The sequence below is a fragment of the Mytilus edulis genome, chromosome 4 (assembly GCF_963676685.1).
Source record: "Mytilus edulis chromosome 4, xbMytEdul2.2, whole genome shotgun sequence".
Taxonomy (NCBI): domain Eukaryota; kingdom Metazoa; phylum Mollusca; class Bivalvia; order Mytilida; family Mytilidae; genus Mytilus; species Mytilus edulis.
The window spans coordinates 69,207,500-69,230,095 of record NC_092347.1 but is presented as its reverse complement, the minus strand read 5'-3'; the positions used below and the strand labels follow the sequence as shown (position 1 = coordinate 69,230,095).

Genomic DNA, 22,596 nt, shown 5'->3' with positions numbered 1-22,596 from the left:
TGGTGAGATTTAGCTTATCAAAGAACCCAAAAAATTCATTTTTTTAAAGAATTACTCTAAATTAAATTTTGGATCCTTTGGACCTTAAAGTAGATCAATTTGTAAAAGGACCCTTGGCCCAAGATTAAAAATCTAAATACAGTAAGATTCAGCATATCAAAGAACACCAATAATTCAATTTTTAATAAATCAAACAAAGTTGAAATTTTGGACCCTTTTGACCTCAATGGGGACCAATTTAATAAAGGGGCCCAAATATCAATAACTAAATACATTGCAAGACTCAGCCTATATTCAGTTTTTGTTGAAATAAAACAAAGTTCAATTTTGGATTCCGATTTGGACCAACTTGAAAACTGGGCCAATAGTCAAAAATATAAGTACATGTTTAGATTCAGCATATCTAAGAACCCCAAGAAATCATTTTTTGTTAAAATCAAAACTAAGGTTTTATTCTAGATCCTTTGGACCTTACTGTAGACCAATTTTAAAATGGCACCAAAAATTAAGAATCCATATACATTTACATGGTGAGATTTGGTATATCAAAGAACCCAATTCATTTTGATTCAATTTTTTTATGAAATTCAAACAGTTTAATATAGGACCCCAATTTGAACCAACTTGAAAACTTGGTCCAAAATGAAAAATCTAAAAAATGTTTAGATTCAGCATATCAAAGAACTTCAAGAATTCAACTTTTATTGAAATCAAACTAAGTTTAGTTTTGGACACTTAAGACCTAAATGTAGACCAAATTGAAAACGGTCTTTTTCCAAAATTAAAAATCCAAGTAAAAGCTTTCTTCTTCTTCTTCTTTAGGTTTCTAGCGATTCTTCAATTATTGAAGATTATTACTCAGCATATCAAAGAACTCAAATAATTTCATTTTTGATGAAATCAAACAAAGTTTAATTTTGACCCGAATTTAGACCAACCTGAAAACTGGGTTCATAATAAAAAATCTAAAAACATGTTTTAGATTCAGCATATCAAAGAACCCCTAGAATTCAACTTTTAATGAAATCAATGGACCCTTAAGACTTTAATGTAGACCAAATTGAAAACGGGACCCAAAATTAAAAATTTAAGTAAAAGCTTTAACTCAAATAATTTAATTTTTAATGAAATCAAACAAAGTTTAATTTTGGACCCCAATTTGGACCAACTTGAAAACTGGGTCCATAATAAAAAATCTAAAAAAAAGTTCCAAGAATTCAACATTTATTGAAATCAAAGTAAGTTTAGTTTTGGACACTTAAAAGACCTAAAGGTAGACCAAATTGAAAACAGGACCCAAAATTAAAAATCTAAGTAAAAGCTTTGACTAAAATAATTAATTTTTGATGAAATCAAACATAGTTTAATTTTGGACCCTTTGAACCTCATGTGGACCAAATTAAAATGGGGCCCAAATTCCAAAAACTTAATATACGATTTAATCGGATTAGATTCAGCATATTAAAGAACCCCAAGAATTCAAGAATAAAACCCCATTGAAATTAGTCAAGAACCAAGAAATTTATACAAAATATTAAAAAAGTATTGTTTTTGGCCCCTATAATTCCTAAACAGTTTGGGCTGTAACACCAAAAACTAATCCCACCCTCCCATTTTTGGTATGGAACCTTGTGCTTCAATTTCAGAAAGATCTGTACACTAACAAACAAATTATTGTCTGGAAACTAGAAAAATGCTTATTTGGACCCCTTTTTAGGCCCTTAATTCCAAAATTGTTGTGAACATAACCCATAAAATCATTCACTTAAACTTAAGTTTTTGTCTGGAAACTAAGTGTCTTTGGAAAACACAGACAGCTACAATGTTATACCAAAATTGTTTGATGTCATATATAACAATCTGTTAAAAAAAAATTGCTGTAAGAGCGCTAATGCAGCCATTTTCCATAAATTTGTAATTTCCAAGGGGTATAACTTTCTTCAAAAAAGTTAATTGGCCACCATTATAGAAAATAACAGTAACCCTAGTTATTTGAGATCTCTGATGATTTGTTATTAGGATATTTTGACAAATCACGATCAAATTTTAACCATCTTGACAACTGAGTTAAAGAACATTTCTATCCTCCTATATAAGGGAACAGCAAGTCTTATAAAGTACATAAAATTCAAAAACTGAAGCGATGAAAATTATCATGAAAGTCAGTGAAGTTGAAAATTAAGTAAGAATGATGTTTAAGAATGAAACATATTACTGAAGCCAAATTAAAATCTGTGTGGTTCCAGTTACCCTACCTATTTTACATTTTAGTCTTAATAAGAGCCTACCTTAAAGATTTAATGGGGGATTTTTCATTAAGTCGGAATAATTTGCTCCTATAGACTCAATGTAAATTTTTTTTTTAAATCCCTACCTATCTACAATGTACCCTACCTTTTGTTTAGATGTAACAAGTTGGGGTCAATATAAAAAAGAAGATGTGGTATGATTGCCAATGAGACAACTATCCACAAAAGACCAAAATGACACAGACATTAACAACTCTAGGTCACCGTACGGCCTTCAACAATGAGCAAAGCCCATACCGCATAGTGAGCTATAAAAGGCCCCGATAAGACAATGTAAAACAATTCAAACGAGAAAACTAACGGCCTTATATATGTAAAAAACTGAACAAAAAACAAATATGTAACACATAAACAAACGAAAACCACTGAATTACAGGCTCCTGACTTGGGACAGGCACATGCATAAATAATGTGGTGGGGTTAAACATGTTAGCTGGATCCCAACCCTCCCCCTAACCTGGGACAGTTGTATAACAGCACAACATAAGAACGAACTATAAAAATCAGTTGAAAAAAGGCTTAACTCATCAGATGGACAAAAATACAAGTGGACGTGGCCCGGTGTCATATGGTATTTTGAACCCCCTAAAAAGTGAACCCGGGGTCAGGTAAAATGACCCCGGGGTCATTATACCGCATGATATTTTGACCCTGGGGTCATTTTTCACATATGGTATTTTGACCCCCCCTGCGGTATATTGAACCCCCCTGTTTTTGATAAATAGTATTGCAGATAATCTAATTTACAATTTATTGGCTATCATTTTTTTTAATTTGTGGGTTTAAGTATGGGGTTCAATATACCGCAGGGGGGTCAAAATACCATGGCTAAGCAAAATTTTCAAAATATCTTTTCCAGCATGTTTAACACATACAAACCACTTATTGGAGTATTATAACTATGTTAAGGAGTTAGAATAGCTTGAATTTTTGAAATTCAAGGTCTATAGTAGGGGGTTCAATATACCGCAGGGGGGTCAAAATACCATGGCTAAGTAAAATTTTCAAAATATCTTTTCCAGTATATACAATACATACAAACTAATTACTGGAGTATTGTAACTTTGTTAAGGAGTTAGAATAGCTTGAATTTTTGAAATTCAAGGTCTATAGTAGGGGGTTCAATATAAAAAAGAAGATGTGGTATGATTGCCAATGAGACAACTATCCACAAAAGACCAAAATGACACAGACATTAACAACTCTAGGTCACCGTACGGCCTTCAACAATGAGCAAAGCCCATACCGCATAGTGAGCTATAAAAGGCCCCGATAAGACAATGTAAAACAATTCAAACGAGAAAACTAACGGCCTTATTTATGTAAAAAACTGAACAAAAAACAAATATGTAACACATAAACAAACGAAAACCACTGAATTACAGGCTCCTGACTTGGGACAGGCACATGCATAAATAATGTGGTGGGGTTAAACATGTTAGCGGGATCCCAACCCTCCCCCTAACCTGGGACAGTTGTATAACAGCACAACATAAGAACGAACTATAAAAATCAGTTGAAAAAAGGCTTAACTCATCAGATGGACAAAAATACAAGTGGACGTGGCCCGGTGTCATATGGTATTTTGAACCCCCTAAAAAGTGAACCCGGGGTCAGGTAAAATGACCCCGGGGTCATTATACCGCATGATATTTTGACCCTGGGGTCATTTTTCACATATGGTATTTTGACCCCCCCTGCGGTATATTGAACCCCCCTGTTTTTGATAAATAGTATTGCAGATAATCTAATTTACAATTTATTGGCTATCATTTTTTTTAATTTGTGGGTTTAAGTATGGGGTTCAATATACCGCAGGGGGGTCAAAATACCATGGCTAAGCAAAATTTTCAAAATATCTTTTCCAGCATGTTTAACACATACAAACCACTTATTGGAGTATTATAACTATGTTAAGGAGTTAGAATAGCTTGAATTTTTGAAATTCAAGGTCTATAGTAGGGGGTTCAATATACCGCAGGGGGGTCAAAATACCATGGCTAAGTAAAATTTTCAAAATATCTTTTCCAGTATATACAATACATACAAACTAATTACTGGAGTATTGTAACTTTGTTAAGGAGTTAGAATAGCTTGAATTTTTGAAATTCAAGGTCTATAGTAGGGGGTTCAATATAAAAAAGAAGATGTGGTATGATTGCCAATGAGACAACTATCCACAAAAGACCAAAATGACACAGACATTAACAACTCTAGGTCACCGTACGGCCTTCAACAATGAGCAAAGCCCATACCGCATAGTGAGCTATAAAAGGCCCCGATAAGACAATGTAAAACAATTCAAACGAGAAAACTAACGGCCTTATTTATGTAAAAAACTGAACAAAAAACAAATATGTAACACATAAACAAACGAAAACCACTGAATTACAGGCTCCTGACTTGGGACAGGCACATGCATAAATAATGTGGTGGGGTTAAACATGTTAGCGGGATCCCAACCCTCCCCCTAACCTGGGACAGTTGTATAACAGCACAACATAAGAACGAACTATAAAAATCAGTTGAAAAAAGGCTTAACTCATCAGATGGACAAAAATACAAGTGGACGTGGCCCGGTGTCATATGGTATTTTGAACCCCCTAAAAAGTGAACCCGGGGTCAGGTAAAATGACCCCGGGGTCATTATACCGCATGATATTTTGACCCTGGGGTCATTTTTCACATATGGTATTTTGACCCCCCCTGCGGTATATTGAACCCCCCTGTTTTTGATAAATAGTATTGCAGATAATCTAATTTACAATTTATTGGCTATCATTTTTTTTAATTTGTGGGTTTAAGTATGGGGTTCAATATACCGCAGGGGGGTCAAAATACCATGGCTAAGCAAAATTTTCAAAATATCTTTTCCAGCATGTTTAACACATACAAACCACTTATTGGAGTATTATAACTATGTTAAGGAGTTAGAATAGCTTGAATTTTTGAAATTCAAGGTCTATAGTAGGGGGTTCAATATACCGCAGGGGGGTCAAAATACCATGGCTAAGTAAAATTTTCAAAATATCTTTTCCAGTATATACAATACATACAAACTAATTACTGGAGTATTGTAACTTTGTTAAGGAGTTAGAATAGCTTGAATTTTTGAAATTCAAGGTCTATAGTAGGGGGTTCAATATAAAAAAGAAGATGTGGTATGATTGCCAATGAGACAACTATCCACAAAAGACCAAAATGACACAGACATTAACAACTCTAGGTCACCGTACGGCCTTCAACAATGAGCAAAGCCCATACCGCATAGTGAGCTATAAAAGGCCCTGATAAGACAATGTAAAACAATTCAAACGAGAAAACTAACGGCCTTATTTATGTAAAAAACTGAACAAAAAACAAATATGTAACACATAAACAAACGAAAACCACTGAATTACAGGCTCCTGACTTGGGACAGGCACATGCATAAATAATGTGGTGGGGTTAAACATGTTAGCGGGATCCCAACCCTCCCCCTAACCTGGGACAGTTGTATAACAGCACAACATAAGAACGAACTATAAAAATCAGTTGAAAAAAGGCTTAACTCATCAGATGGACAAAAATACAAGTGGACGTGGCCCGGTGTCATATGGTATTTTGAACCCCCTAAAAAGTGAACCCGGGGTCAGGTAAAATGACCCCGGGGTCATTATACCCCATGATATTTTGACCCTGGGGTCATTTTTCACATATGGTATTTTGACCCCCCCTGCGGTATATTGAACCCCCCTGTTTTTGATAAATAGTATTGCAGATAATCTAATTTACAATTTATTGGCTATCATTTTTTTTAATTTGTGGGTTTAAGTATGGGGTTCAATATACCGCAGGGGGGTCAAAATACCATGGCTAAGCAAAATTTTCAAAATATCTTTTCCAGCATGTTTAACACATACAAACCACTTATTGGAGTATTATAACTATGTTAAGGAGTTAGAATAGCTTGAATTTTTGAAATTCAAGGTCTATAGTAGGGGGTTCAATATACCGCAGGGGGGTCAAAATACCATGGCTAAGTAAAATTTTCAAAATATCTTTTCCAGTATATACAATACATACAAACTAATTACTGGAGTATTGTAACTTTGTCAAGGAGTTAGAATAGCTTGAATTTTTGAAATTCAAGGTCTATAGTAGGGGGTTCAATATACCGCAGGGGGGTCAAAATACCATGGCTAAATAAAATTTTCAAAATATCTTTTCCAGTATATCAAATACATACAAACTACTTATTGGAGTATTATAACTATGTTAAGGATTTAGAACAGCTTGAATTTTTGAAATTCAAGGTCTATAGTAGGGGTTCAATATACCGCAGGGGGGTCAAAATACCATGGCTAAGTAAAATTTTCAAAATATCTTTTCCAGTATATTAAATACATACAAACTACTTATTGGAGTAATATAACTATGTTAAGGATTTAGAACAGCTTGAATTTTTGAAATTCAAGGTCTACAGTAGGGGGTTCAATATACCGCAGGGGGGTCAAAATACCATGGCTAAGTAAAATTTTCAAAATATCTTTTCCAGTATATAAAATACATACAAACTACTTATTGAAGTATTATAACTATGTTAAGGAGTTGGAATAGCTTGAATTTTGAGATTCAAGGTCTATGGTAGGGGGTTCAATATACCGCAGGGGGGTCAAAATACCATGGCTAAGTAAAATTTTCAAAATAACTTTTCCAGTATATTAAATACATACAAACTACTAACTGGAGTAATATAACTATGTTAAGGATTTAGAATAGCTTGAATTTTTGAAATTCAAGGTCTATAGTAGGGGGTTCAATATACCGCAGGGGGTTCAAAATATCATGGCTAAGTAAAATTTTCAAAATATCTTTTCCAGTATATCAAATACATACAAACTATCTATTGGAGTATTATTACTATGTTAAGGAGTTAGAATAGCTTGAATTTTTGAAATTCAAGGTCTATAGTAGGGGGTTCAATATACCGCAGGGGGGTCAAAATACCATGGCTAAGTAAAATTTTCAAAATATCTTTTCCAGTTTATTAAATACATACAAACTACTTATTGGAGTATTATAACTATGTTAAGGATTTAGAATAGCTTGAATTTTTGAAATTCATGGTCTGTATGTTTGTATGTATTAAACTTGCTGGAAAAGTTATTTTGAAAATTTTACTTTGCCATGGTATTTTGACCCCCGGCGGTATATTGAACCCCCTACTCTAGGCCTTTAATTTCAGAAATTCAAACAATTCTAACTTTTTTTATGTAGTGAGAATACACCAATAAGTAGTTTGTATGTATTAAACTTGCTGGAAAAGATATTTTGAAAATTTTACTTTGCCATGGTATTTTGACCCCCTGCGGTATATTGAATCCCCTACTCTAGGCCTTTAATTTCAGAAATTCTGGCAATTCTAACTTTTTTTATGTAGTAAGAATACACCAATAAGTAGTTTGTATGTATTTAATAAACTGGAAAAGAAATTTTGAAAATTTAACTTCGCCATGGTATTTTGACCCCCCTGCAGTATATTGAACCCCCTACTCTTGGCCTTTAATTTCAGAAATTCTGGCAATTTAAACTCTTTTATGTAGTAAGAATACACCAATAACTAGTTTGTATGTATTAAACTTGCTGGAAAAGATATTTTGAAAATTTTACTTAGCCATGGTATTTTGACCCCCTGCGTTTTATTGAACCCCCTACTCTAGGCCTTTAATTTCAGAAATTCTGGCAATTTGAACTCTTTTATGTAGTAAGAATACACCAATAAGTAGTTTGTATGTATTAAACTTGCTGGAAAAGATATTTTTAAAATTTTACTTTGCCATGGTATTTTGATCCCCCTGCAGTATATTGAACCCCCTACTCCAGGCCTTTAATTTCAGAAATTCTAGCAATTCTAACTCTTTTATGTAGTTAGAATTCACCAATAAGTAGTTTGTATGTATTTAACTTGCTGGAAAAGATATTTTTAAAATTTTACTTTGCCATGGTATTTTGACCCCCTCCCCCTTTTTTTACCATGGAAAATCAAAACTGCCCTTATATATATATATATACATATGTTATAATTACAAATAATTAAAGCATTCAAGCTACATATGGTCTAGTTATAATGTGTCAATAAGTATTTTGAATGACATTTTGTTGGTAAAGACTTCAGAGCACTTATACCAAGCAAAGATATTTCTTTTAATTAAGCATGGAAAATGTACCTCCCCTTCTTGTATGAATGATTTTTTAATTTATGATAAGCTTTAGAATAATGTAAAATGTTCTAATATTCATCTAGGATGAAAAAAACAGGGGGGTTCAATTTACCATGGGGGTTCAATTTTCCATACAAGGGGGGTTCAATTTACCATGGGGGGGTTCAATTTACCATAGCGGTATTTTGACCCCGGGGTCAATTTACCATGGGGTTCAAAATACCATATGACACCGGTACTTATACATCCCGACACAAAAAAGACACAATGAACAGATCTGAGAGTACATGCAGTTATCTGACAGCTAGTTCAAAGCCACTAACAACTAATAAAAAATCATGCAACTAAGACTAAACTATCAATCCGTACACATCCAACATCCAATGGATTTAGTGTAAAGACGTCATAAACAGCCAGAGAAAAACATGACCTTTTGCAATGCCAAGTTACACTCAGGTATCGACAGATTGTAGATCCATGAATATGTATTTACATATAACATACTAGGAATATTTAGTTAGCTTTTAATTTACTGATAACAAAATCAATAGTTATACCAATAAAAACAATATTCAATGATCTCATTACAGTGCTGAATAGGTAACCTTTTAGAATAAGTTTATTTAATGGAGCGACAAGTTTGCATGGGTCATTTCTCAATTTCCGGGCACGGTTAACAACATTTCCGTAAAAATGAGGATGTGCTATCCTGTTTGAAATAAGTTTTCTACAGATACAACCAAACTTCAAAACCAAATCTTTATATCTATGGAAAAATTTAGTAAAAGTTTTAAGTAATTTATGGTAACGATATCCCTGGTTTAATAATTTACCAGTAATACATAGTCAAGTCAGAATAAATAGCTGTGCCACGAGTGCATGATATGCCCTCGTCTTGTGTAAGAAGTTTTATGCAATAAGCAGAAATAGTTTTGAGATACAGCACGACATGTGAAAAAAGGAAAAAATATACCGATCTTTAGATTAATATAACTAAGATGTGTGTAAAGTTTTAAGCAATAGTCATTAATGGTTTTTAAGATATGATGAAACATGTGAAAGTCCCCCTTTTTTTTTTAAAAAACTCAATAACTCTAAAGTAAAATTTTGAATCACCAAAATGTATAGTTTTAAGCAATAATTATAAATCATTTATGAGATACAAAGTGACATTAACCCCCCCCCCCCCCTTTTATACAAAAAACTCAATTACTCTAAAATAAAATTTTAAATCGTCACCAAAAAGTATACAGATCTTTGGATTAGAATAATTAAGAAGTGTGTGAAGTTTAAAGCAATAATCAGAAATCATTTTTGAGATACAGCGCAGCATGTGAAAAAAACACACCCCTGTTTTAGTTGTAGAGTCCCGTTACTCAAAAAGTTTGAATCCTATTTTCACCAAAAAGTATACAGATTGTTTGACTATCATAAGAAACAACTGTCTTCAGTTTCATGAAATTTGGACAAGCGCTTCTCAAGTTACAGTGCGCCATGTGGATTCTGGACAGACAAAAATGTAATACAGTAAGGGACAGACGGACAGAGGGAAGCCAGACATTTGTATACCATTATATGTCACGTCAAAACTTTGCCGTGGGTATAAAAAGTTGGGTATTCCCTGTTTAAGAGTGTACCAGTGTTTAGAAAAGGTATACAGGGTCTTCCTTTTCTAAAATTTATGGTATGAAATTTACCTATGAGCATTTTCAACTACATATCAGTTGTATTTGTAAATACTTGAAGCATTTCAGGAACAACAACCATGATTAACTGAAGCATTGTTTTTTTCTAGAACTAAAAAAATGCAAATCTTTTATTTAGAAATCAATTGATCAAGCTACATGCTCCAGGTGTAACTGACCAGAACTGAATTATGTTCACCTCTATTGAAAAAAAATCTATTGGTTGAATTTAAATGCCTGAGTGATTAACTATCTTTTTGTCATCTCATAATTGATAAAGATCAACCTTCTTTCCTATTGCTTCTTCTGTTTCTGTCAGATAATAGCCATAATCAACGAACTGGTTATACTGCCATGGTTTGGTACGCATATTAGACCACCCCTCTCCCCAAAAATTTTAAAATTTAATTCAGCTTTGTCATATGATACATATACATGCCTCATACATTTCAGATCTTTTCATTCATTTCATTCATTTATTAATATATAAAATTGTGCAACATCTTAAACTCATAGGCGGATCCAGGGGGGGCCTGGGGCATGACTGGAGCGGGCCCTCTCTTAGGTCAGTCAGCGCCCCCCCCCCCCTTTAGGAAAAGTTCTGGATCCGCCACTGATTAACTGTCTTGTAATAATGTTAATAATTTTTAAAATTTATTGACAACAGAGTGGATTGGGGGTACTGTTTTTTTTTATATTAATCGGTTAACTTCAATTATAGCATTTACTGGTCTACTCGACTCATTTGAATTTGTCAACTTTTATTGGCATGAGAAATTTGGACTTGAAATGAATATGGTGGATCGAAGGTAACAATAAAAGACATTAATCTAGCCATAAACAGAAGGGACATGAAAAGTAGGCTTGGCAAAATACAGGTTAAAGTCCCTAAATATACTTAAAATTCGTTCTTCTTCTTTTTGTGATATCCAGTTATCCATCATATTGTTCTGTGTTTACTAACTACTGCGCATGCGTACTAGGATAAAAATATAAAAAAAAAATATTTATAAAAGAATAGTACCAGCAAAAAATAAATAAATCCTAACATGACGTGGTTAAAACTATTTACATACCTGCTAAGGTTTACTGTTCAATATTGTAGATAATTGTAGGTGTCAACTTTTCTCTAAAATATTTAGTGTTGCGGAAAATCAAATTAACGTGGGAGAGGGGGGAGGAGGAGGTCACATTTCAGTGGCGGATCAAGAAATTTTCATAAGTGGGGGCCTACTGGCTGATTAAGAGGAAGCCCGGGCCTACTGGCTGATTAAGAGGGAGCCCGGCCTACTGGCTGATTAAGAGGGGGCCGCTCCCGTCACGCCTCAGTGATTCCCTATATAATCAACCAAATTTTTTTCTCAAAAGGGGGGCGGGTCCCCTGGGCCCCCCTAAATCCTCCTCTGCATTTGGAAGCAGTTAATTCCATTGAGTAATTTTTAAAGGAAAAAAGGAATAATTTTAACAGTAATTTTTATGTCACTGCGACAATATGGTCACGTGAACAATTCAAACAGAAAGGCCTTATTTATGTCTGAGACTACTATAACACATAATAGTAGTCTCAGTTTATTAAGTACATTATGAGTTTAGTTGGGGTTTTTTTTAAGCCTGCGTTGTTGTAATAAAGGAAGGCCATTTAAGAGTATTTAGCATGCCTGTATGGTAACGATTATAGTCATACCTAGTCGCACTCCGGGTCATCTCAAGTGTATTGTATTGTTCACCAGTATGAGGGTTCCAAACCAAACAAGCCGCATACTCTAGTTTTGGTCGAACATGTACAAGTGTCGTAAGTAGGTATTCCTGAGACTTAATGACGTCCTTTATGTTTGGGATAGATGTTTTGATATTTCTTTTAACGAAGTCTATGCTTTTGTTTGCATTTGCAATAATATTGTTTGTGTGTTGATCAAGTCCATTTTAAATCAGGTTGAGTAATATCAAGATATTATGATGAAGAGATGATTCTATACAGTATGACTGCGACGAATGTAATTATGTTTGACGGTAGCTTTCTTGTTTGAGGCAATGTCAGGATGAAAAGCCATCAGCCAGTCTTCTGTTATCAATGGTTGTATCATATAGTCTTCGTGTGTTTTAGAGCTTTTTCCTAAAGCATGTAGTTTAAAAGTTTGATTTGCTTGTTTGCTTTGTTTGAATAAACTTTTTCTCAAGCATCAAATAACATGTAACAAGCTGCATGTGCATATTTGGCAATGAGTGAATATAATTTCATTTATTCATAATTGCTATTAATATTATGGCTGTGGGCTAGCTATTATTCGTTATTTTGCAACACTGCAAATTAAAATAGATCTGGAGACCGGCATTCAGTGGCGGATCCAGAACTTTTCCTAAGGGGGGGGGGGGGGGCGCTGACTGACCTAATGGGGGGCCCGCTCCAGTCATGCTTCAATGATTCCCTATAAAATCAATCAAATTTTTCCCACGAAAGGGGGGGGGCGGGCCCCCAGCCCCCCCCCCCCCCTGGATCCGCTTATGGCATTGTTGATTGTATACTTATTAAAATTTACCTTTTATAATGAATAATTGCTTATCATAAAATTTTATAGTTTTTAACTAATTATTATTCCATTATTGTATTTTCTAGCACTTCTTTTAACATGATGGAGTTGCGAAAATTTACCACAGTTCTATGGACAACTAAAGGAGAATAATTTCATTTGTCAAAGGACAGGAGACTTTCCATGCCTCAAGACTTTAAAAGCTGAAATTGTAAGGCTTTAAGAAACTAATGTGTATGTGGTCTTGTCTTAAGTTTCCATAAAAAACATTAAGTATAATTTAAGTCTTAACTTTTTTATTTAGACATATTTTTAAGAAAAATGTAAATAATGTTTTAACTTTGTTCAATGCATTTTTATAATTTCTTTAATTGGAAGAAATAAAGAAATAATTTATACCAATAACCTTTTTGATTTAAGCTTTCATATGAACCTTTTTTTAAGATCATTACATGGAGCTTACACTGTTTGAAGAGATGTGGGTAAATGCCAATGAGACAACAACTCAACTACAAGAATAATCAAAGGAACATATCAAGATACTTTTTTTAACTGTCTAATCAAATCTAATGCTCCCTACTGTCATATACCAAACAATTAAAAGAGTAAACGCATGCAGTACTTCTTTAAATACATAATGTTTGTCTCTTATTAATAAAGCAGTTGTCTGAACTTGTGTCATATCTTTGTAGGGAAATAAGATGCAGAGAACCATTCATGAAGTGTATACATGAAACTGATATTTACAATGGTCTTTAGAGCTATAACCCTTAGCCCTAAAGATTACATTACACTACTATTGCTTGCCAATTCTACGAGTATCAACAGTAGAAGAGAAGATTCAGGACTAAGAGATTTTTGCAATTTGATGTGGATGGTGACTTAATCAAATTTGGATGCATTGATGAAATTCATACAACGATGACAGTTAATTCTTTGAACAAGAAAAAGCTGTAGATATTTTCAATGGTAAAAAATAAAAAAGTTATGAACTATAAAATGATTAAAACTGTGTTGAGTTTACAATTTTTATAAAAGTGACAACATTTATCTACATGTAATGAAATACAATAAAACCGAAAGATGCTTTTATTTAGATTGATTGTAAAGTTTGCATGTCTGGCTGGCATGCATCATCTGTCTTTGTTCATGTTTCATAAGTCAGTATAACTTTTCAAAAGGTGGATTGTCCTCTAAGATACTAGAAACAAAATGTCTCTAAATGTCTATTTGGTTTATGGAATGATTGCAAGGTGTACAAGTATGTCAGGCTTGGTTTATCTGTCAGACCTTGACCTCATTGTTATGAATCATTAATATCTTTAAACTTGTAGTAAACTTTTATCTGTTAGACTAATAATATAAATCATTAGCAGGAAACACATTTCAGCTTGTTTTGGACATCAATCTCTTGGTGAAATTTCTTATTTTACAATTCTTGCAAAAATAATTTTTGATCAAAAGAACATTTTCAGAGCAGAATATTTCATTTCTTGTTGCTATATTATACTCATAGGGTTGAGTCTTTTGTAATTTTTATATAAACATGAAGATTGCATTTTTGGGTTCATGCATAATTTTTTTAAGTCAAACAGTCCTAGAATGTAGATGGCAGATTTGCTTAAAATTGGTGTAAGGAAGATATTAGTTGAAGCAAACTTTATAAATATATCTTTTCATTTTTCCGTCTTTTAAGTTTTTGCAGTGAACATTTATATATAATTGTCAATACATTTTTTATACATAAATAACTTTGTTAAGAAGATGCGGTTATAATTGCAAATGAGACGACTTTCCACTAGAGAGCAAATGACATGGAACTGAATAACAACTAAATGTGACCATATTGCTTTCAACAATGAGAAAAAACAACATTGCATAGAGAGCTATAAAAGGCCACAAAATAGAAATGTCAAACAATTTCGGAGAGAAAAGTAACAGTCTGATTTATGTTAAAATGAATTAAATACAAATATGATATACAGCCGCTTAAGTACATGTTCTCGACTTGGGACAGGCACATCAGAATTCAATAGTGGTGGGCTTAAACATGTTGGCCAGCGCCAAACCCCTTCTAACCTGGGACAACGATTTAACAGTACCATATATGAGAAGAACAATCAAAATCAGTTGATTAGGACTGAACTTATATTGTATTTACTGGCAGTTACTGACAGCTAGTTCAAAGTCAATAACAACTTGTAAAAAAATCAAAATTTCTAAAGACTAAAGTATCAATCAGCACACATCCAATCAATTTAAGTGTAAAAATGTCATTAACAGTCTAATTTATGACTGTGCAACAAGAAATATTACAGAAATCCACCTATAGGATAAAAACAAGTTCATGACAAATGAATAAAAGCACTGATGTCTGATGTCAGAAGATGTAACCAAAGAAAATAAACAAACTGACAATAATACATAAATAACGTCAGACTACTAGCAGTTAACTGACATGCCAGCTCCAGACTACAATTAAACTGATTGAAAAATTATGTCTTCATCATATGAGTATCAGGCACAGTCCTCCCCGTGAGGGGTTTAGTATCATACCATCATAACATATATGAGAAGAACATAACCCGTGTCATGCCAACAATTGGTTTTTAAATAAATGTGTTTAGTTCCGATGCAATGACCCTATAAGTTAATCAATATTACCGCCAAAATATGCAATCTTTAATGACCTGACAACAGTATCGTAACTATCCTTCTTAATAAGTCTATTTAAAGGTTTTGTTAGCTTCTGAGGTGAATACTGACGCATATACAAACAAATGGATAGCGCTATTTTCTTCTCAAAACCAGCGAGGCCGTCCACAAGGACCAACAATAGCATCTGTTTCGTTCGATGATAATTCCCCTTCTTTCTTCCTAAAGATATACAGAGGGGCCTTTACCATCGCATGAAACTATTAGCCGTGTAAAACAGCGGGACAATGTTAGCATTTAGAAAAAAAATCCGTATAAAATGAAACATTTACAATATTGAATTCGAAGTGTTTTATTTAAGAATTGAATGCTTCTTTTTGTAACTTCATTGGGGTGTAAAAGCGTTGACCGAAGTACATTTTGTATGAAGCGCGGAAGCGCTTCATTCTAAAAATTTGCGCACGGTCAACGCTTTAACAACCCTATGAAGTTACAAAAAGAAGCATTCAATACTTATAATTACATTTTTTAGCTATGATTATGAAAACACGAATTTTATATAATTGTTTTATTTAATTCACCTGTGCACTTTATTGTGGGACCACGTGTTATCATGAATGAAAAGTTTTATTGAGTAATGCAATATTGCTTAAGAAATGACACATGATGTGCAGTTAGCCAATCAAAATGAAGTATTATAATGAAACATACATCTAATTAAGAAATAATTCATTCATGTCATGCTCTATGCTCATTTTAACATGGGTAGGCATTATATGTGTCGATATTTTAAACTGAGCGTTAGCGAGGTGTAAAATGTGGTCATATATAATGCCTACCCATGTTGAAATGAGCATAGAGCATGACACGAAGTAATTATTATTTTCTAACAGGACAAATACAGTATTTTTATAGGTCGAAGCGTACTAAAATACCGTAAAAATGTTTGGCTTTCACGTTTCCTCCCGAGGAGTCTGTGCATTACATTTCATATTTGATAAGTTTAAAATCTACGAGGCTGAGCAGGGTAAATATATGTTGTTTTATCAAAATATATAATAAAAGTTTATGCTAGCTGCTTAAATGAATATATTTAAAGGATAACGATGGCAAAAAAGTTAATATACACAGTAAGTTCGTGCGCATGTGTCAAACATATTTTGTGCTCATTAGAACACGGCTTTAATTGTTTACAAAACGTAATAAGGACGTCATATTAGAATGTAATTATTAAATCTTAATATTATGTAAATGTGAAAAATATTCATTTTATTAATTTCAAATGCAATGGGTTACCCACCTCTCCATCCGAATTATTTTTACTTTATCATATACAACAAAAAGCACCATGATGTATTTTATATATTTGAGGTATAGCAGTTATGTCCAATCGTGTCAGGATAATAGCTAAACTGAAAACAAAATAAAGTCAATATGATTAAATCTATGAGGTTTAACTATTTACTAAGGCCCTTTCCATTTTGGAAAGATGATTGATTTGTTGTTAGGAAAATAGTGCATGCATTTTCAAGAAGGATAGAATATATACAACTCCTTGGTTTGACGTCACAGTCAAAGTATAAATATCTTGAAATTTGAAAGAAAATAAAAAAAATAAAAAGTAAAACATTATTTTTGATACCAATAATGACCAATCGGTATATATATATTCACGGCCGACACTCGGCTAACCGAGAGATTGGTCGGTTAATCTATATTGAGTATACGGCTATATGGGAGATTGGTCTGTTAATCGGGTTGGTTATACGTCTGTTAAGAGTAAAACGCACAATTTAATGTTAAACTCTATTAAATATAAAGATTTTTGGCATATTATAAGAACCAAATCAAAAAAAAGAAAACTGTCTGACAAAATGATATATATCATAGAACATTTTCCACTTGTAAAAACATTTCATAGTCTACGCAGTTTTCAGTAAAATCAAAAGGCGTCGCGCAAGTATGTAGTATTTATGCTTATACGCATAGCATTTTTTTAAATAAAAGTCGGAACAAACAATTTTAGATATCATTTAAAGGACACAAAATAGTACTTTGGTTCTAAAACATAAATTTACATTGGTAAATATTTCATAATTGTATAAAAAGTGAATATTACCACGTTTTAGTGAAAATTATGGGAACAAGGTCTGTTAATGGGTTGGACATTTGAAATTGTGTCAGTTAAGAGTAATTCAGCCAGTTATTTTTGCTACCTTTATATTTTCCTATAGAAAAAGTTAAGAATGAGATGTTCCTGAGTAAAAAAAAAATGATAATACGGTGCAACAGTATCCTACGGAAGCGAATTAGCGCAACACATTTTAAAAAAAAATTTCGTCCTATATTTGCGTTACAACGCAAACCTTTTGCGTTAAAATGCAAACCTTTGCGATAAAACGCAGACCTTTGCGTTGTAACGCAAACCTTTGCGTTATAACGCAGACCTTTGCGAAATAACGCAAACCTCAAATATCTTGATTTCAATTGTTCATTTAGTTTTATAAAAAATGTCCGTCTGTCATTCATTTCGGTTGTGATTTACTAGTAAGAGCATTTTTATTTTGACTTTCTTTGCATTTTATTGAAGGGTGTGTCACTTCAATATAGTGTGATATGGATTGGCCGCTGGAATCCGCATGAATTTATTATTAACGTTTTCAATCAGCCTCAATTTTGGTGTCTGTTCAGAGTAGCACGTTCTCAAATCCGACTGAAAGTGTCTTTCTAATACAACACAGGGTACTTATAACGTGTTGTCATTATCATATGCACATGATATTTGTCACTGAACGTTTAACCCTAATTCGTAAGCATCGTCCAATTGGTTCTTTATTTCTATTACTTAATCATAATTTTTTTTATGTTGTTTACAAATCATTCTCAAGTAGTAAATGGAAATGAGCAATGCAGCTACATTTGGTCATCTTGAGTTTTAATACATTTTATTCCGTTTAGTTCCTTTCTTCATAAGTGTAGAGGATAACGGCAGTTGTCCGCATGTAAACTTCTAGCATTTGTCACCAATTAGACTACATCAAAATCTGTTACTGTTTCAACATCCAGCGACGTTTCTTAAACAATTATTATTTTTTCTCTCTTTTTTAGCAATGCATTACTCTCTACTGTCCTTATCTATTATTCTATATTCTGCTACTCCATCCAGATTATCGTGTATACCATGAGGGTTCGGATTTTGGGGGGGGGGGGGGGGGGGGGGGGGGGGGGCGGGGGGTATTTCTGTATTCTTTAAATTGTTATGTCACGTTTCCTCCGTGACTTTTTTTCCTTTTATCTTTTATTCATCTTACTCATTATTCTTTCTCTATTCTTTATATTTTAGCATCCCAATATATTTTACTTACTGATGTTTAGTTACGATGTTTATCTCTGAATTATATACTGGTTACCAATGTAGATGACAAGTTGGTGTTATGCATGACAATTAAACAGAATCTACATGACATATGCGACCATTCTTGGATGAAATTATACACTTTTTGAACCGTTTTTATCAATTTTCAATTTCCATTGTTTAAAATGTTCATTGTTCATGTGTTGTTTCCGTATATTTTATGTTTCATTGCTCATGTGTTGTTTTCGTATATTTTAGCCGCTCGTCTTGAGCCTACCCATTTGATCCGATAACACCCCATATAGCAATAAAATTATACTTTTATTGCCATTCATAACTCTTAACAGACCAATTAACAGACTGGGTTTTATACATCCGACCCATTAACAGACCAGGTTTTAAATAAAGATTGATTTGTCACCAAAATACAGATTTTCGTGAAGATTTTTCACACAATGATTTCTTTATGGTTAACAAACATAATGCCTGTCTTTTCTCGATGTTCAAAATATTGCATGCACGTAATTCAACCAACGTGTCATTTTGTGTACAGTTTGTGTGTGTAAAATGTGTATAAATTTATTGATGAGTAACCCGCCTTTTCATTTTATAGATCGTACATTGAAGCTAGAAAAATAATAATTACACCACTGGATTCAGTACATTGAATTGTTTTGTTAGACATGAATATTTTTTATGATAAAAATATATTTAAAAAGTTATACAATGAAACATGCTGACCTTTCAATGATTTTCTCGATAACACCTGATTAACAGACTTTAGCCAACCCGATTAACAGACCAACCACCGATATAGCCGCATACTCAATATAGATTAACCGACCAATCTCTCGGTTAGCCGAGTGTCGGCCGTGATATAGCTGCTTGGCATGTCATACAGCTTGCATCCTCTGGAAAATGCATGTATGAAGTATTTTCCTAACAACAAATGAATCATCTTTCCGAATTGGAAGGGGGTAGTAAAAGCACTAGCTACTATCAGTTGTTGTCAAGATAAACACAGTCAATATTCGCTATTGTATTGATACTGACAAATCAGTGATTTGTGTACCCCCCCCCCCCCCACACACACACACACACCGTGACCCCATTAAAACCCCGATTTTGTTGATATAATACACAAAGCGTGTATGTCAATATTGCATGAAGTGGCCGTAAGTGGCGTATCTAGAAATTTTCACTGACTGTTTTAGAGGGGCCGATGCAGTCTGCTGTGGTGATTCCTTATATAATCATTAAAAAAAACGAGAGTGGTGCCACCAATAGGCTGAAATTAAAACTTGCTTTTTTTAAATAAATGGTTCAATAATTCATCTTTTGATCAGGTGGAGAATGGGTTCGAAATTTATAATGCTTCTTCTATACCAAAAACAATATATATTATTTTTTAACCAAGGATTTATATGGAAATACTTATAGAATCCTTATTTAAGCTTCTTTTATATCTAAATACAGGAGTTTTACACATTCAATGAAAATATTTTGTTCATCTCGCTTTTAACACAAATCATTAAGAATTGAATGCTTCTTTTTGTAACTTCATTGGGGTGTAAAAGCGTTGACCGAAGTACATTTTATATGAAGCGCGGAAGCGCTTCATTCTAAAAATGTGCGTACGGTCAACGCTTTTACAACCCTATGAAGTTACAAAAAGAAGCATTCAATACTTATAATTACATTTTTTTTTAGCTAGGATAATGAAAACACGAATTTTGTAATTATTTTATTTGATTCTCCTGTGCACTTTATTGTGGGACCTCGTGTTATCATGGATGAGAAGTTTTATTGAGTACGTGATACAATTGCTTAAGGAATAACACGTCATGTGCAGTTAGCCAATCAGAATAACGTATTGTAATGAAAGATACATCTAATGTAATTATTTCCTAATAAAACGCATCTAAAATAACAAAAAGTCACAGGACATAAAGTCACAAATTTGGTAGGACAAAAAGTCACAGGACAAAAAGTCACAAATAATCTGTGGACAATTGCTTGAATATATAAGAGAAATATCTTGAAATATTTACTTTTTAATACATATTTTCATACTAAAGTTTAAGAAATGTGTCATTATACTTGAAAAACGAAGATTTATTTAATTTTAATCATGCAAAAGAAAGATTTCTTGGCACCATGAAGCCATTTAAGTGCCAAGCCACTATGACATTTTGTTTTTTTAACATTATTCGATCATCTTTGATATTTTTTTGATAAATTTTGTGAACAAAGTTGGTTTATACTATACAACAGTTCAAGAAAAATACAAAATATTTTTAAAGAAATAAGCATTTTTTTATTCAAAGAAAATAATCAGAAAAATGAATTGTGACTTTTTGTCCTGTGACTTTTTGTCCGTGACTTTTTGTCTGTGACTTTTTGTCCGTGACTTTTTGTCTGTGACTTTTTGTCCTGTGACTTTCTGTCCTACATTCCATGAATATAACACACATCTCAACAATTGCCACTGACGTTATTGTTGTCTGCATCAAAACTACTGAAAATAAGAATAAGAATATAATCACTGTGCTTAAACGGCTGTTGGTAACTTAACTTAAGATGGAGCCGCCTTGAGTCGGTTAGATACGTTTCTTCTATAGAATAACAATACCACGAATGCATCAATTAAACAACTGAATTTAAAAGTTGTATTAATTGTTTAGGGAAACCCCTAAACTGGAAAGGTGATTAAATTCTACAAAGTAAACGATCACAGCACGATTTAAAAAAACACGTAGGCTGTCCGTAACTTCAAAACAACTTGTCCGTAACTTCAAAACAACTTGTCCGTAACTTTTTTCATCATACCAATAGAGATATCCGTAACTTTCAAAGAATCGACATACGCAGATGTAATGTTTAAACTGATGATAGAGATTGCATCGAATACATATTCACAAAACGAAGTAGATGTCTAGTATGCTATAATTCATTGTGTCGATGGAAGACAAAATTGGGAAAAATATGAAAAAAATCACGATAAATCCGCAAAACTCGGGTCTCATTTTGTATAACGTCGGGGTACCCGAATCGCCTAGTTCGGAGGGTTGTTTCCGATCATAGCAGATAAACTGTTGAAACATCATTGTTCATTTTTATTTTTGAACAAGTAGACTTCACAAATATATTTTACACATACATGTAGCATGTATACACTTACTGATTTTCTGCCAGCAACGACAAGGGTAGCGTGAATCCGGGATTTTGGAGGGGAACCCAAATTGCCCAGGCATGCAGTGGATAGACTATACGAGACTTAAAGTGCACAAACTTTTTCCGTCTTTTTGAAAAAGCCAAAAACACTTTTCTCTCATCCCCACAAAAACAAATCCCATCAGCATTGACAGTAAAATAAAAGGGCTGTCAATCTGGACACACTGGGACGTTGCGCACGGTGATATTGCGGCACCCTGGCCAAGATTTACAGTAAATGGGAAAACTTTCACCAAGTTTTCGGGCACACGAAATGACTGTATTGTATTAGCGCCGCACAACAACATGATGAACTAACGACGTGACTTTGTGTTTTTTTTATATTGGGGTAGTGAAGGATAAAGGTTGGTTTAATTTTTCAGTAGGAAGTAAAATTTAACATTGCATTGTTAAACAGGATAGGACCACTACCTTATATGGAAATGCATAAATTAGCATACTTATGTTCTCGCACATGTAATTGTTTATTTACATGTGACGCAATTTATTTTTACCTAGGTTTTTGACCAATCCACTAAATGAGTCACAATGCATGATGGACTACTACGTGTTTACTATCAACAAAGAACACGTGTTATTTACTGAAATACAACACATTTTTTCGTGCAATGCGGGATTCACAATTTC

General features: G+C 33.4%; 1 long non-coding RNA gene across 2 annotated transcripts in view; it reads left to right on the top strand.

Annotated features, from left to right (window-relative positions):
• The window catches only part of LOC139518514 (uncharacterized), an 86,787-nt gene extending 73,017 nt beyond the window's left edge, over nt 1-13,770 (top strand). For both annotated transcript variants that reach the window (XR_011663389.1, XR_011663388.1), the window contains exons 2-3: nt 12,812-12,936; nt 13,418-13,770. This is a non-coding gene — a long non-coding RNA (uncharacterized lncRNA). The remainder of the gene's footprint in view (nt 1-12,811; nt 12,937-13,417) is intronic.
• The last annotated feature ends 8,826 nt before the right edge of the window (nt 13,771-22,596 follow it).